We start from the raw sequence: 11,670 nt of genomic DNA on the forward strand, positions 1-11,670 counted from the left end.
AGCACTTGCTGCTCTTCCAGAGGACTCAGGCTCAATTCCTGGCCCTGACATGGAAGATAAAAACCATCTATAACTCTAGTCTCAGAGGATCCAGCACCCTCTTCTGGCATCTGAGGGCATTTCACACACACAGGGTACACAGACATACATATACATGCAGTTAAAAAAATAATAATACACATAAGATTTAAAATCTCAAAAGAAGTTTTTAAGAAAGGACATGCGCTCCAGAGAGGAGAACTATAGGTGAGCTGGTTAGAAAGCTTGTGTAGCAAGCACGCGGTCCCGGTCTCTCAGTACCACACAAATGAAGCACCACAGCACATGTCTGTTATTCAGCATGTGGGAGCTGGAGGCAGAAGGAGTTTCATCCTCAGCTTCATACAAGACTAGAGACTAGTATGGGCAACATGGAGAAAGCAAGCAAGGGAGCGAGCGAGCGAGCGAGAAGAAGGGGAGGGGAGGGGAGGGGAAGGGGAGGGGAGGGAAAAGAGAGAGAAGAAGGAGAAGAAGGACGGACGGACGGACGGACGGACGGAAGGAAGGAAGGAAGGAAGGAAAAATAACATGCACGTCAAGTTAGACACACTTCTTTTCATTGGCTCGGGCATATGGCCAGACTTGGAAAATGTCACCTGTGGGTGGATGAACACATTAAAATTGTGTGGCAAGTTCCACGCCAAAGATGGCAAAGTAATAGCATAGGTGAATTCTCCCATGGTAGCATAGGTTGAGTCCTCCCATGATACCAACTGTAAAGTGTGAGTTAAAAAAGAAAAAAGTTCTTAAAAGGCATCAAAAGTTGGCAAAAGCTTTTCAGGTAGTATATTTGATTTATAAAACTGCGTCCTAGAGTGGGAGAGATGGCCCCACAGTTTAGAGCCCTGGCTGCTCTTTCAGCCAACCTGTCTTTGGTTCCTAGCCCCCACAGAGCATGTGTAGTTCAGTCTTGGGGAATCCGATGTCTTCTTCTGGCTTCCAGGGGCACTACATACAGATGGTGCAGAGAAATACATGCAAGCAAAACACCAGGCACAGACAAATAAAACGAGGAAATTTAAAAAGGAAACCAAAATAAACTTGTGTCCTGAGGGCAGGATATAGTTAGTATCTTGGGAGACAGCTAACGAACGATTGGCCAGAAAATTCACCATTCTCCTGGTCTGAAGGAGTTGAGGACAGGTAAGAGACACCATGAAGGCCTGAAGTGAAAGACAACATCATAGACAGCTAGAGAGGGGAACCATAACCCTGGGGTTTAACTCTGCCCAAATTTCTGATTTAGCTCAAAACAGTGCATTTTCAGGGAAGACCATCTAAAAATACCATTGTCTGGGATGATGAGATGAGGGCTCAGCCAGTAAGGGTGTGTGTCACACAAACCTGGTAACCAAAGGTTAGGCCCTCAAACTCAGGACGAAGTGGAAGAGAAACTGGCTCTATAAAGTCATTTTCTGTCTCACACACACAGCCGTAGCATGGGTTCTCATACACATCATGCAAACACGCAACAATAAAACTTGTAGAAAATATTTATAAAATGTATCGTGACTGATCTGAGCTGTGAGCTGCTGCCTGAGAAATGACTGGTGAGGCATGGAGTAGCCGGAACTCACACCCTTAATGGGCTTGTACAATATTTACACCATTCAGAGCAATGCACCCCACAGTTTCTTCTGAAATAGCTCCAAGGAAATACATACCAGAGCTCAAAATCTCCAGGATGTAAAATTCTCATAAACACACATAAGCCAGATTATAAACTTGCCCAACACTGGAAGCAGCAGGAATATTAAAAACCAATCTCAACAGAAAAGCAGTTATCAAAGACGGACCTGGAGGCAGCACAGAGTTAGCAATGGGACATTTCAAGGCAGATGTGCTCCATATGGTTAAAAAAAAAAAAAGAAAGAAAAGAAAAGAAAAAGAAAAAAAATTCAGAATGAAAAAAAAATGAGTGAAAATCTAGGAAAACTCCAAAGATAGAACAATGCAAAGCATGAAAATTCATAAAAGCAAAAAAATATAATATCCAAAGGGGGGGGAAACCAAAATGGAAAGGATGTAAAAGCAAATGAGGGGAAAAAAATCCAACACGCCCGGGACAAACCAATTGGAATTACCCAGTCGGACAGACAGAGAACAACGATGCTGGCATTAAGATATGGTACATGATCAACAGTCTGACACTGCAATCTCTACCCAGTCAGAAATGGAATGTTTCAAGCACAACACCAGTTTAGAACTTAAAGGGGAATTTGAAAAAACATTCAATAACCCCAAAGAAAACTGTGAAAATGGAGAGTCAATAGCAGAGGGGCAGACAGAAACTACACAACAGTCCAAAATCCAACCTTGTAAATGAATAATTACTCTAAACTAGAAAGAAAAAAGAAATGAACAAGCCAACCCATGTTTGTGTCCTGCCCCTGTGTATGGACGTGCACTTCTTTCAGGAGGCCAGAAGAGGTGTCAGGTTCCTTGGACCTAGAGATGCCTGAGTTACCATGTGGGTGCTGGGGACTGAACCTGGGTCCCCTGTAAGAGCTGTGAGTGCTTTTAACTACTGAGTCATCTCTCTAGCCTTAAAAGAATTTTTTGAGTCGGGGTCTTGTGTACCCCAGGCCAGTTGTCAAACATTGTGCTCAGTGTCCACAGACTTAGGATTCTCCCTCTCAACCTTCTGGGTGCTGGCATTTCAGGTGTGGGTCACCAGCCCTGTCTGTATGTGTGAACAGGGCTTCACATGCGCTTCATGCCTGCTAGGCAAGCCCTGTGCCAGCTGAGCTCCAGCCCTGATCCCACTGCGCATTTTAATGACAGTTTTTTCTGAAGAAACTAAGAGGCAAGGCCTAACTCTAGTTTTTCTATGATATCTTCAAATATGCATATATAACTAGTAGATTGAAAGTAATTAAGTGAGAAAAGAGAAACTATGCTATTGTAAGAATAATAGTGGAGAGATGCCAGGTGGTGTGGTGTACACCTTTAATCCCAGCACTCACGAGGCAGAGGCAGGTGGATACCTGTGAATTCAAGGCCAGATCTGGTTTACAGAACAAGTTCCAGGACAGCCAGGGCTGCACAGAGAAACCCTGTCTCAGGAAGAAGAAAAAAGAAAAGACTGGAGAGACTATGATAATATTAGAAAATATAGCCTTCTAGATTAAAAACATTACCGTAAGGATATTTCTTAATGATAAAAGTATTGATTCACCTGAAAATCATATGTACATGCCAACTTAAGTACTAAAAATAGACAATTTTAAAAGAGCAACAGAATTCTATGTTTGTTTGTTTTTTTTAGAGATTTATTTATTTCATGTATATGAGTACACTGTCACTGTCTTCAGACACACCAAAAGAGGGCATCAGATCCCATTACAGATGGTTGTGAGCCACCATGTGGTTGCTGGGAATTGAACTCAGAACCTCTGAAAAAGCACTCAGTGCTCTTAACTGCTGAGTCATCTCTCCAGCCCAAAATTCTATGATCTTAATCTTTCTCCTTCACTGATTTACAGAAAAATTAGACAAAATCCATAATAGCCAAAATCTCAGGATGGACGCACAAGGCTTGAATAAGACCGACTGCCTCAGCCTAACTGATGCATATCACTATGCTGAGTGAGTGGATGAGACAACTCTCCTGGTGGCATGGGACTGTAACCCCAGCACATAGGAGTCTAAGGCTGGAGGACTGCCAGTTCAAGGCCAGCTGAGAACTTCGTACGACTCTATCTCATAAAACCTGAACAGAGTTGGTAAGACTGCTCCATGAGTAAACTGAACTGGCAAGCCTGACCCCCTGGATTCAATCCTTTGGCTACAGAAGGTAGGAGGAGAGAACCAACTTCTACAAGGTGTCCTCTGACCTCTATTCACATGCCATCACACACACGTGCCATCACACACACACATGTCATTGCATACACATGTCATTGCACACACATGCCATTGCATATGCCCACACACATGCTATTGCATATGCCCACACATATGCCACTGCACATGTTCACACACATGGCATTGCATATGCCCACACACATGCTATTGCATATGCCCACACATATGCCACTGCACATGCCCACACACATGCCATTGCATATGCCCACACATATGCCATTGCACATGCCCACACACATGCCATTACACACACACATGCCTGTATATTCTCTCAACAAACAAACAAAATGTATACATACACACACACACCCCTGAATGTGTGAATTAATTCAATGAACGTGTAGATAAAGCACTTCCCTAACAAGCATCTCTCAGGGCACAAAACATAGTTTACCACTGATTTAAAGATCAACAAATAAGTTTTGGCCTCTCTTCGGTCTCACTGCAGAAGGAAGATGTGGAGGGACTATCACTGTTTGGAATGCATTGTGTTAAGATGCACTCATCATGCCACCTTCAGAAGTCTGCCCTTGGCTTTCCTGCCAATCACAAGAGAAAGGACATGAGTGAGATCTGTCAAGGCAACGTGCTACCAGGATGGATGGAAGACCACATGCCTCCTGTGAAGAGAACAGTGCGCCGACTCAAGAGAGCAGCTTTGCTGCCTCCAACCCATGCTGAGAGCACCAAACAAACTCACACAGTAAATATTCTGCTTCCCCAAAAAGTCACTTATAAATTTCTGAAACATGCAAAAAACTCAGAAATAGGCTGGCACTTAAATTCTCACTTGCTTTTCCAAAGGGCATCAAAAGCAATTAAACGGAAAGAAAGGTTTGATCTATGAATAAAGCTGCAGAAACAATGTCCATATGGAGAAAAAGTAAATCTGGTCCTTAATGCCACTCACCAAAGTAAGTCTGAATGAATCATCAGTACAAACATAAACGCTGGAGTCATTTGGTGCTTTAGTGGGAAACATGAAGATGGGAACATGCTTGTGACTCAGGAAGAGAAGGGCTTTATACTGGTTACAGAAAACGATTATTACGTTTCACCAAAATTTAAAACTTTTGTTCATCACCAGCTATCACTAAAATAGCAAGAGCCCTAATCGGAGAAAATATTCACAAGTTGCATATAACGCCAAAAAGAATACCTCTAACAAAGGAGTGGTTCCAATTGGCCTTTGAGTAAATACTTCATAAAGGCAGGAACAAATATGGAGTCATCAAAACCAAACAAATGCTCACTGTGGTTAATTATCAAAGAAATGGAAATTTAAAGTACAATTGAGTTGTTACTACAACCCCTCAAAAATGGCTAAAATTATATACACTGGCTCCCATGGTCAAGGCTGACTCATGGAACCCTGACTGGGACAGGGAGGGAAGGACAGACACTTATAGTAAAGGGATTCATTTGAGTGGGAGTTTTGCCACCTGCCACAATCTGAAATAGCATGAGTTGATTGTGTAAGGCAGATGGAGGGCAGCCAGTCTCGGTAGAAGGGCTCTGTAGGTGAACAGTCTCAGGCTGTATGCAGCTGGGAGTGGAAAGCTGTAGTTGCTAGTCTGTACTTACACTGATTAATTCATCATGAACACACAGACTCCCACGAAAAGGTCTTTCTCTTGACCCTGGACCATATGGGCAATGGCTTTGCTAATTTCCCATGGTTCCAAAGCTTTGGAGTCCTTGACATGGCTTCATCCCTGTTGACATTGACATAGAACTTCAGTCAGTCAGGGATTCCTGCACTGCCTACAACAGGCATGAACTAACCAGGACTCAATGGTGAGTTCACGGGTGCACAAAGGATTTACAAACTGCACATTCCATATTCATATTTCACATTCACATTCCACCTCTATACCTCCAAGGTACTTACCCACAAGAAATAAAAGCACATATGCACAAAAAGACTTGTCTAAGACCATGTAGAGAGTCTATACTGTGACACTCAGTATCTACCACTCATTTGGTAGAGTCCCTGGGAAATCACTGCTGTGTTCCTCTGGGTATATCTGGGAAGACATTTCCATACTCAGGTAAACCTTGAGAGCTCTGAACTAACAAACACATCACTCCTTAATGGACTCTAAAAATAACAGCATTATTGATGGACTCTAAAGATAATGGCGTTATTTAGAAGTATGAAAAGGTAGGGGATGGGACCCAATTGAAGGATACAGGTCAGTACCTCCCTGGCATCTTCCTTCATCTTGTTTTTCTCTGCTTTCTGTCCACCATGAAGAACCCCTCCACCATGGTGTCCTGCTACACAAAAACACAGGGCTGAGAGACCATGGACTTAACTCTTAGGAACCAAGAGTCAAAATAACCATCTCCTCTCTCATCTTGGTCAGCTATTTGGTCATGAGGATAGAAGAGTAAAAGAAGGCCCAGACTGGAAAACAGCCCAGGTATTCACCAAGAGACTAACAGAATCACTTAGTCCATTCTATAATGAAGACTAATGTCCCAACAAGAACAAAACATAAGGGCTGGGGCTATAACCAATGGCAGAGAACATGTCTGACATGTAAGAGGGCCTAGCTGAAGTTCCCAAGACTGCAAGGACAAGAGAGAAAAAGACATAGACTGCTGATACAACCTATATGCATGAGTAAAGGCACATTAAACAAAATTGAGATAGATGATTGATAGATGGTAGATAGATAGATGATGATTAATGATAGATAGATAGATAGTCCCAGAGACTAAACCACAAACCAAAGAATACACATGGAGAGACTCATGGCTTCAGCCGCATATGTAGCAGAGAATGGCCTTGTCGGGCATCAGTGGGAAGAGAGGTCCTTGGTCCTGTGAGGGCTCAATGATCCAGTGTAGGGGAATGCCAGGACCAGGAAGTGGGAGTGGGTGGGTTGGTGAGCAGGGGAAGGGATAGAGGGAAGGGATAGGGGGAGGGGGTTTTCAGAGGGGAAACCAGGAAAGGGGATAACATTTGAAATGTAAATAAAATATCCAATTAAAAAAGAAAAAAAAGACAGATGATAGATTGATGATAGATAGATAGGAAGGAAGGAAGGAAGGAAGGAAGGAAGGAAGGAAGGAAGGAAGGAAGAATAAATAAATCTGGGGCTGGAGAGATGGTTTAACAGTAAAGAGCACTTGCTGCTCTTGCAGAGGACCTGGGTTCAATTCTAGCACCCACATGACAGCTGGCAACTGTTCCTAACTTTAGAGGATCTGGTGCCCTCTTCTGGCCTTTGAGGGAATCAAACATGCAAGGTGCTTCAAAAATAATGCTGAGTCTTGTGTGTGTCTTTCACACAAGAGTAATGAGTCTTGTGTGAGTCTTTCACACAAGAGTAATGAGACTGTGTGATGTCCTTTGTAAATCAAATGTATGGTAGAAAAACCCAGAATTGTCTGTGGGGCAACTGGGCAAGGAGTAGGTGGGAACACTGTAGGGTAGATCCTGTGTTGGGGGGGGCATGGGGGGATTGATTGTTCTGCACCTTGGTAGGGGCTCCTCAGAACTCATGGAAGGACTGGGGTGTAGCCATGGGAGAACAACTGTTTTAGCACAATGGAGTCCCGAGCTCAACCCCCAAGAGCAAATATCTCAAGGAACACAAGATGTGCATTTTACTACTATCATGCAAATGTTGTATCATGTGAAAGAAAACCATAAGAAATGTCCCTAATATCATCCATGCTGAAGTATTTCACAGGGATAAAGTATTTAAACTGCCTAAAAATCTAAAAAGAGAGAAGTATGGATGGGTATTATAGCAAATATAATAAAATGTGTAGAGTAAATCTATATTATGACTAATACAGCTGTTGTAAAACTTCTTCCAGCTTCATGTACATTTGAATCTTTTTTCATTAGAAATGTTTTTGGGAAAATTGAGAGCATACACTCAAGAGATGTGTTTCTCACTGCATCTAAATGCCACGTGAAAGCAGAACAAAAGCTTAACCCTAACCAAACACTGAACTCTGTTTTTCCTAATGGCAGGCTGCTGAGGAATTAAGGAAATAACCTCTATTTCTTGAAAGTGCATCCATAATTGAAAACAACTGATGGTTGGGTGGAGTAGAGGGCTCTCCATCCCCGCTGTATTAATGCTAAAACAAGACAATGAAATGCTGAAGAGACTAGACACTGAGTCCATGTGTTGTCATACAATATTCGGTTACTTCTGGCATGTCTGTGATATGTTATATGCTTCCTAGTATGTTGTGGGAACCTCGGTGAGAGGGGAACGGCCTCCACATCTGTACAGAAAGTGGAAAAAACAAACACTGGGAATATGTAACAGCTGACCTCAGAGGACAATGACAACGTGGCAGGGGAGGACATTCTCTCTCTCCCTCCTGCTTGACCTCCAAGTTGAAGTCTACCTTTTCTTCTTTTTTTTAAAGATTTATTTTATGTGCATGAATGTTTTGCCTACTTGTGTGCATGTGCACTCTGTGCAAGCCCAATTCTCTCAAAGGCCAGAAGAGGGCGCCAGATCATCTGTTGTTAGGGACAGTTGCCAGCTGCCACATGGGTGCTGGAACCAAACCCAGATCCTTTGCAAGAGCAGCAAGTGCTCTTTACTGGTAAGCCATCTCTCCAGCCCCCAGTTCTATCTCTATCTCTGTCTCTATATCTCTATTAGTTAGGGTTTTACTGCTGTGAAGAGACACCATAACCAAGGCAACTCTTATAAAGGACAACATTTAATTGGGGCTGGCTTACAGGTTCAGAGGTTCAGTCCATTATCATCAAGGCAGGAGCATGGCAGCATCCAGGCAGACATGGTGCAGGAGGAGCTGAGAGTTCTACATCTTCATCTGAAGGCTGCTAGTGGAAGACTGACTTTCAGGCACCTAGGAGAGGGGCTTAAAGCCCATGCTCACAGTGACACACCTATTCCAACAAGGCCACACCTCCAAATAGTGCCACTCCCTGGCCAAGCATATTCAAACTCTCTCTCTCTCTCTCTCTCTCTCTCTCACACACACACACACACACACACACACACACACACACACACACACACACATCAAGCTATCAATCACCTATCTTATAAATTTATTTAATGTGTGTTTCCTCATGCATATATACTCTCACATGTGTGAGAGTGCTGAAGTCAAGAGGGAGCAGCTTGCAGGAGTGAGCTCTCTCCTACTCCAGGTCCTGGGGAATCACACTCCTGTGGTCGGGCTTAGCTGCAAGTCCTTTTACCCACTGACCCATCTTGCAAGCTTTAAATTCCATCCTTAGAGAGTCATTCCTTTAATTCTGAGTCATGTTGAAACTCCAGTAGTTGATCACACTTGGGCAAGCTGTGCCTAATCAACTCTGTTTTGTGCCTGATTGCTCAAGTGTGCACTCCTGTCTCTGCCCCCAACCCAAATCTGATTCTGAACAAAGATACCAGAACAAAGTGGCCCCTTTGTGTCCACACACAGCCTCTGCATCCTGAAGACAGTAGAGAAGATTGATGCAACCAAAACTGAAACTCTGGCTATTGCATAGTATTGAACCATGGTGACCAAAACACAGCCGAACTTTGAGGGTGTCCTGCTGTCAACTACCTGCAAATAAAAGCAAAGACACCCCAGGCTCCACACAAGGTTCCTAACAATTCCACAAGTCCCAAGGGAAATGCTCCCCAAATTCTGAAGTCCTTAGACCCCATCTCCTTTGCATCATTCCATTTCACCCCCATTCCAAAATGACTCCTCTATTTACAACATAGGTTTGTAACTAGACAGCCCACTCAAACCCAAAGTTACCAGAATCCTGTGTCTTAGTCAGACCATCTATGAAATGGGCACAATATTCATAGACTTATGTTGAAGAGCAGGTGATTTTATATATTAAACAATAGATGGTCCCTGACTGGTCTATTAAGCAATAGACTTCCTGACTTCATGGTGGTGCAATGTGCACTCAGTAGAACACACACTTTGACTTTGGCCTTTCCCTGGGCTGGGCTTTCCAAGGCAGCTATAATACAGAAACACAAGGAAACAGTCAGCACTCTGCAATGCCCTGTGATACTAAACTACATTTAGCAGGTTAAGTGTAGCAAATGTATTTCCTTATTGTGTTGTCCACATGCCCCGAACTCCTGGGCTCAAAATCTGTCCATCTCAGCTTTCCAAGTAGCCGTGAAATCCAGGAAAGGACCACTGTGCCCAGCCTGTGAATATATACAACGCATTTCTACCTGTAATATTTTCAGCTTCCAGTGAGTTTATCAAGATGTGACCTACCCTAAGCAAAGAGAGCAGGTCTGTATCTATGGGAAGCATCTAGTCAGTGGGGCTACCACAGTCTTACTCTTTCCAGGTGGGAAATTATTCCAGGTGGGTGTAATTGAGCCATGAGCAATACACAATTACCTCTGCCCTCCTGGTGCCTAGAACATCCCCAAACAGCAATGATAAACATGAGAGTATATTGCCACACTAAACCTCATCTGCACTCTGACGACCCTCAGGACTGTCTAAAGCAGGCTAGGTTAGTAGCCACCACTAGCTAACTCCCTTCCCAAAGCCATATGTTCTTGGGGCACAAAGGCCAACTCTGAGTGTGTCACTGACCAACTTTGCTTCTTTGTTGCTGTGATACGCACTGATCAAAAGCAACTTGGGGTAGGAATGGTTTATGTGGCTCACGGGTCACGGTCCATCATCGAAGAGAGCCGATGCAGGAACTTTCAGCAGGATCCTGGAGTCGGGGACTGAAGCAGAAATTGGGAAAGCAAAGTGAACTGCTGACTAACTGACTTGCTCTCCGTGGCTTCTTGGCCTGCTTTCTTATCCAACCCAGGATCACCTGCCTGCCTGGCCTGCCCACACTGGCTTGGGCCCTCCCACCTTGACGGTCAATTAAGAAAATGCACCACAGCCTTGCTTACAGGTCAATCTGATGGAGGCAATTCCCGCTTTCCCGACCATGGCAACTCATAAACAAACAGACAAACAAACAAACAAAACCATTTAATTGAGAATTGCTTACACATTTAGAGGTTTAGCCCATTTTCATCATGTCAGAATGCAGGCAGTCTTGACATTGGAGAAGTAGCTCAGAATTCTCATCTGGATCCACAGGCACCAGGAAGAGAGAGAGAGGCTCTAGACTTGGAATGGGCTTTGTGAAATCTCAAAGCCTACCCCCAGCGACCCACTACCTTCAACAAGGCCACACCTCCAAATCCTTTCACGCATTGCCACTCCCCGGTGACCAGGCATTCAAATATGTTATGAGCCTTTGGGAGCCATTCTTATTCAAACCGCTACAAGGTGACTCCAGTTTGTGTCAAGTTGACAAAAACTAATCAGCACATTTACCTATTGATTCCTGCCTGCCGGATGGCACAGACCAGGGCCCTCTAACTAAATCCTTGAAGACAACACAAGGGACCAATGTCGGTGGCATTGACAAACTATGGTGGTGGTCTACTCTAGACGCCTACCCCAAGCTTCCATTGTTCAGTCTGCCTCAGGTCCCCTCCCACAGCCTACAGCCAATCCTAGCAGGTTTTGAACCCGGCTCCTACCTGTTAGCTCACTCACAGGAGCCGAGGGCGCAAAGAGCAAACAGACAACCCAAGACCTCAATTTTGTTGCTCTTTTGAGCCTTCCCTCGGTTTCTCTCGAGCCCAGTCCTATAAAAAGGGAGCGGAAGTGGCCTGGCAGCTGAGAGAACCAAGTCTACTTATACCACGGACAGCGAGGTTTATGGAAAACTACCGGAGATTCCGGTGCATAACAGAGCCCCGGTTT

Source organism: Mus musculus, chromosome 5 (assembly GCF_000001635.26).
Source record: "Mus musculus strain C57BL/6J chromosome 5, GRCm38.p6 C57BL/6J".
In the NCBI taxonomy this organism is placed as follows: Eukaryota; Metazoa; Chordata; class Mammalia; order Rodentia; family Muridae; genus Mus; species Mus musculus.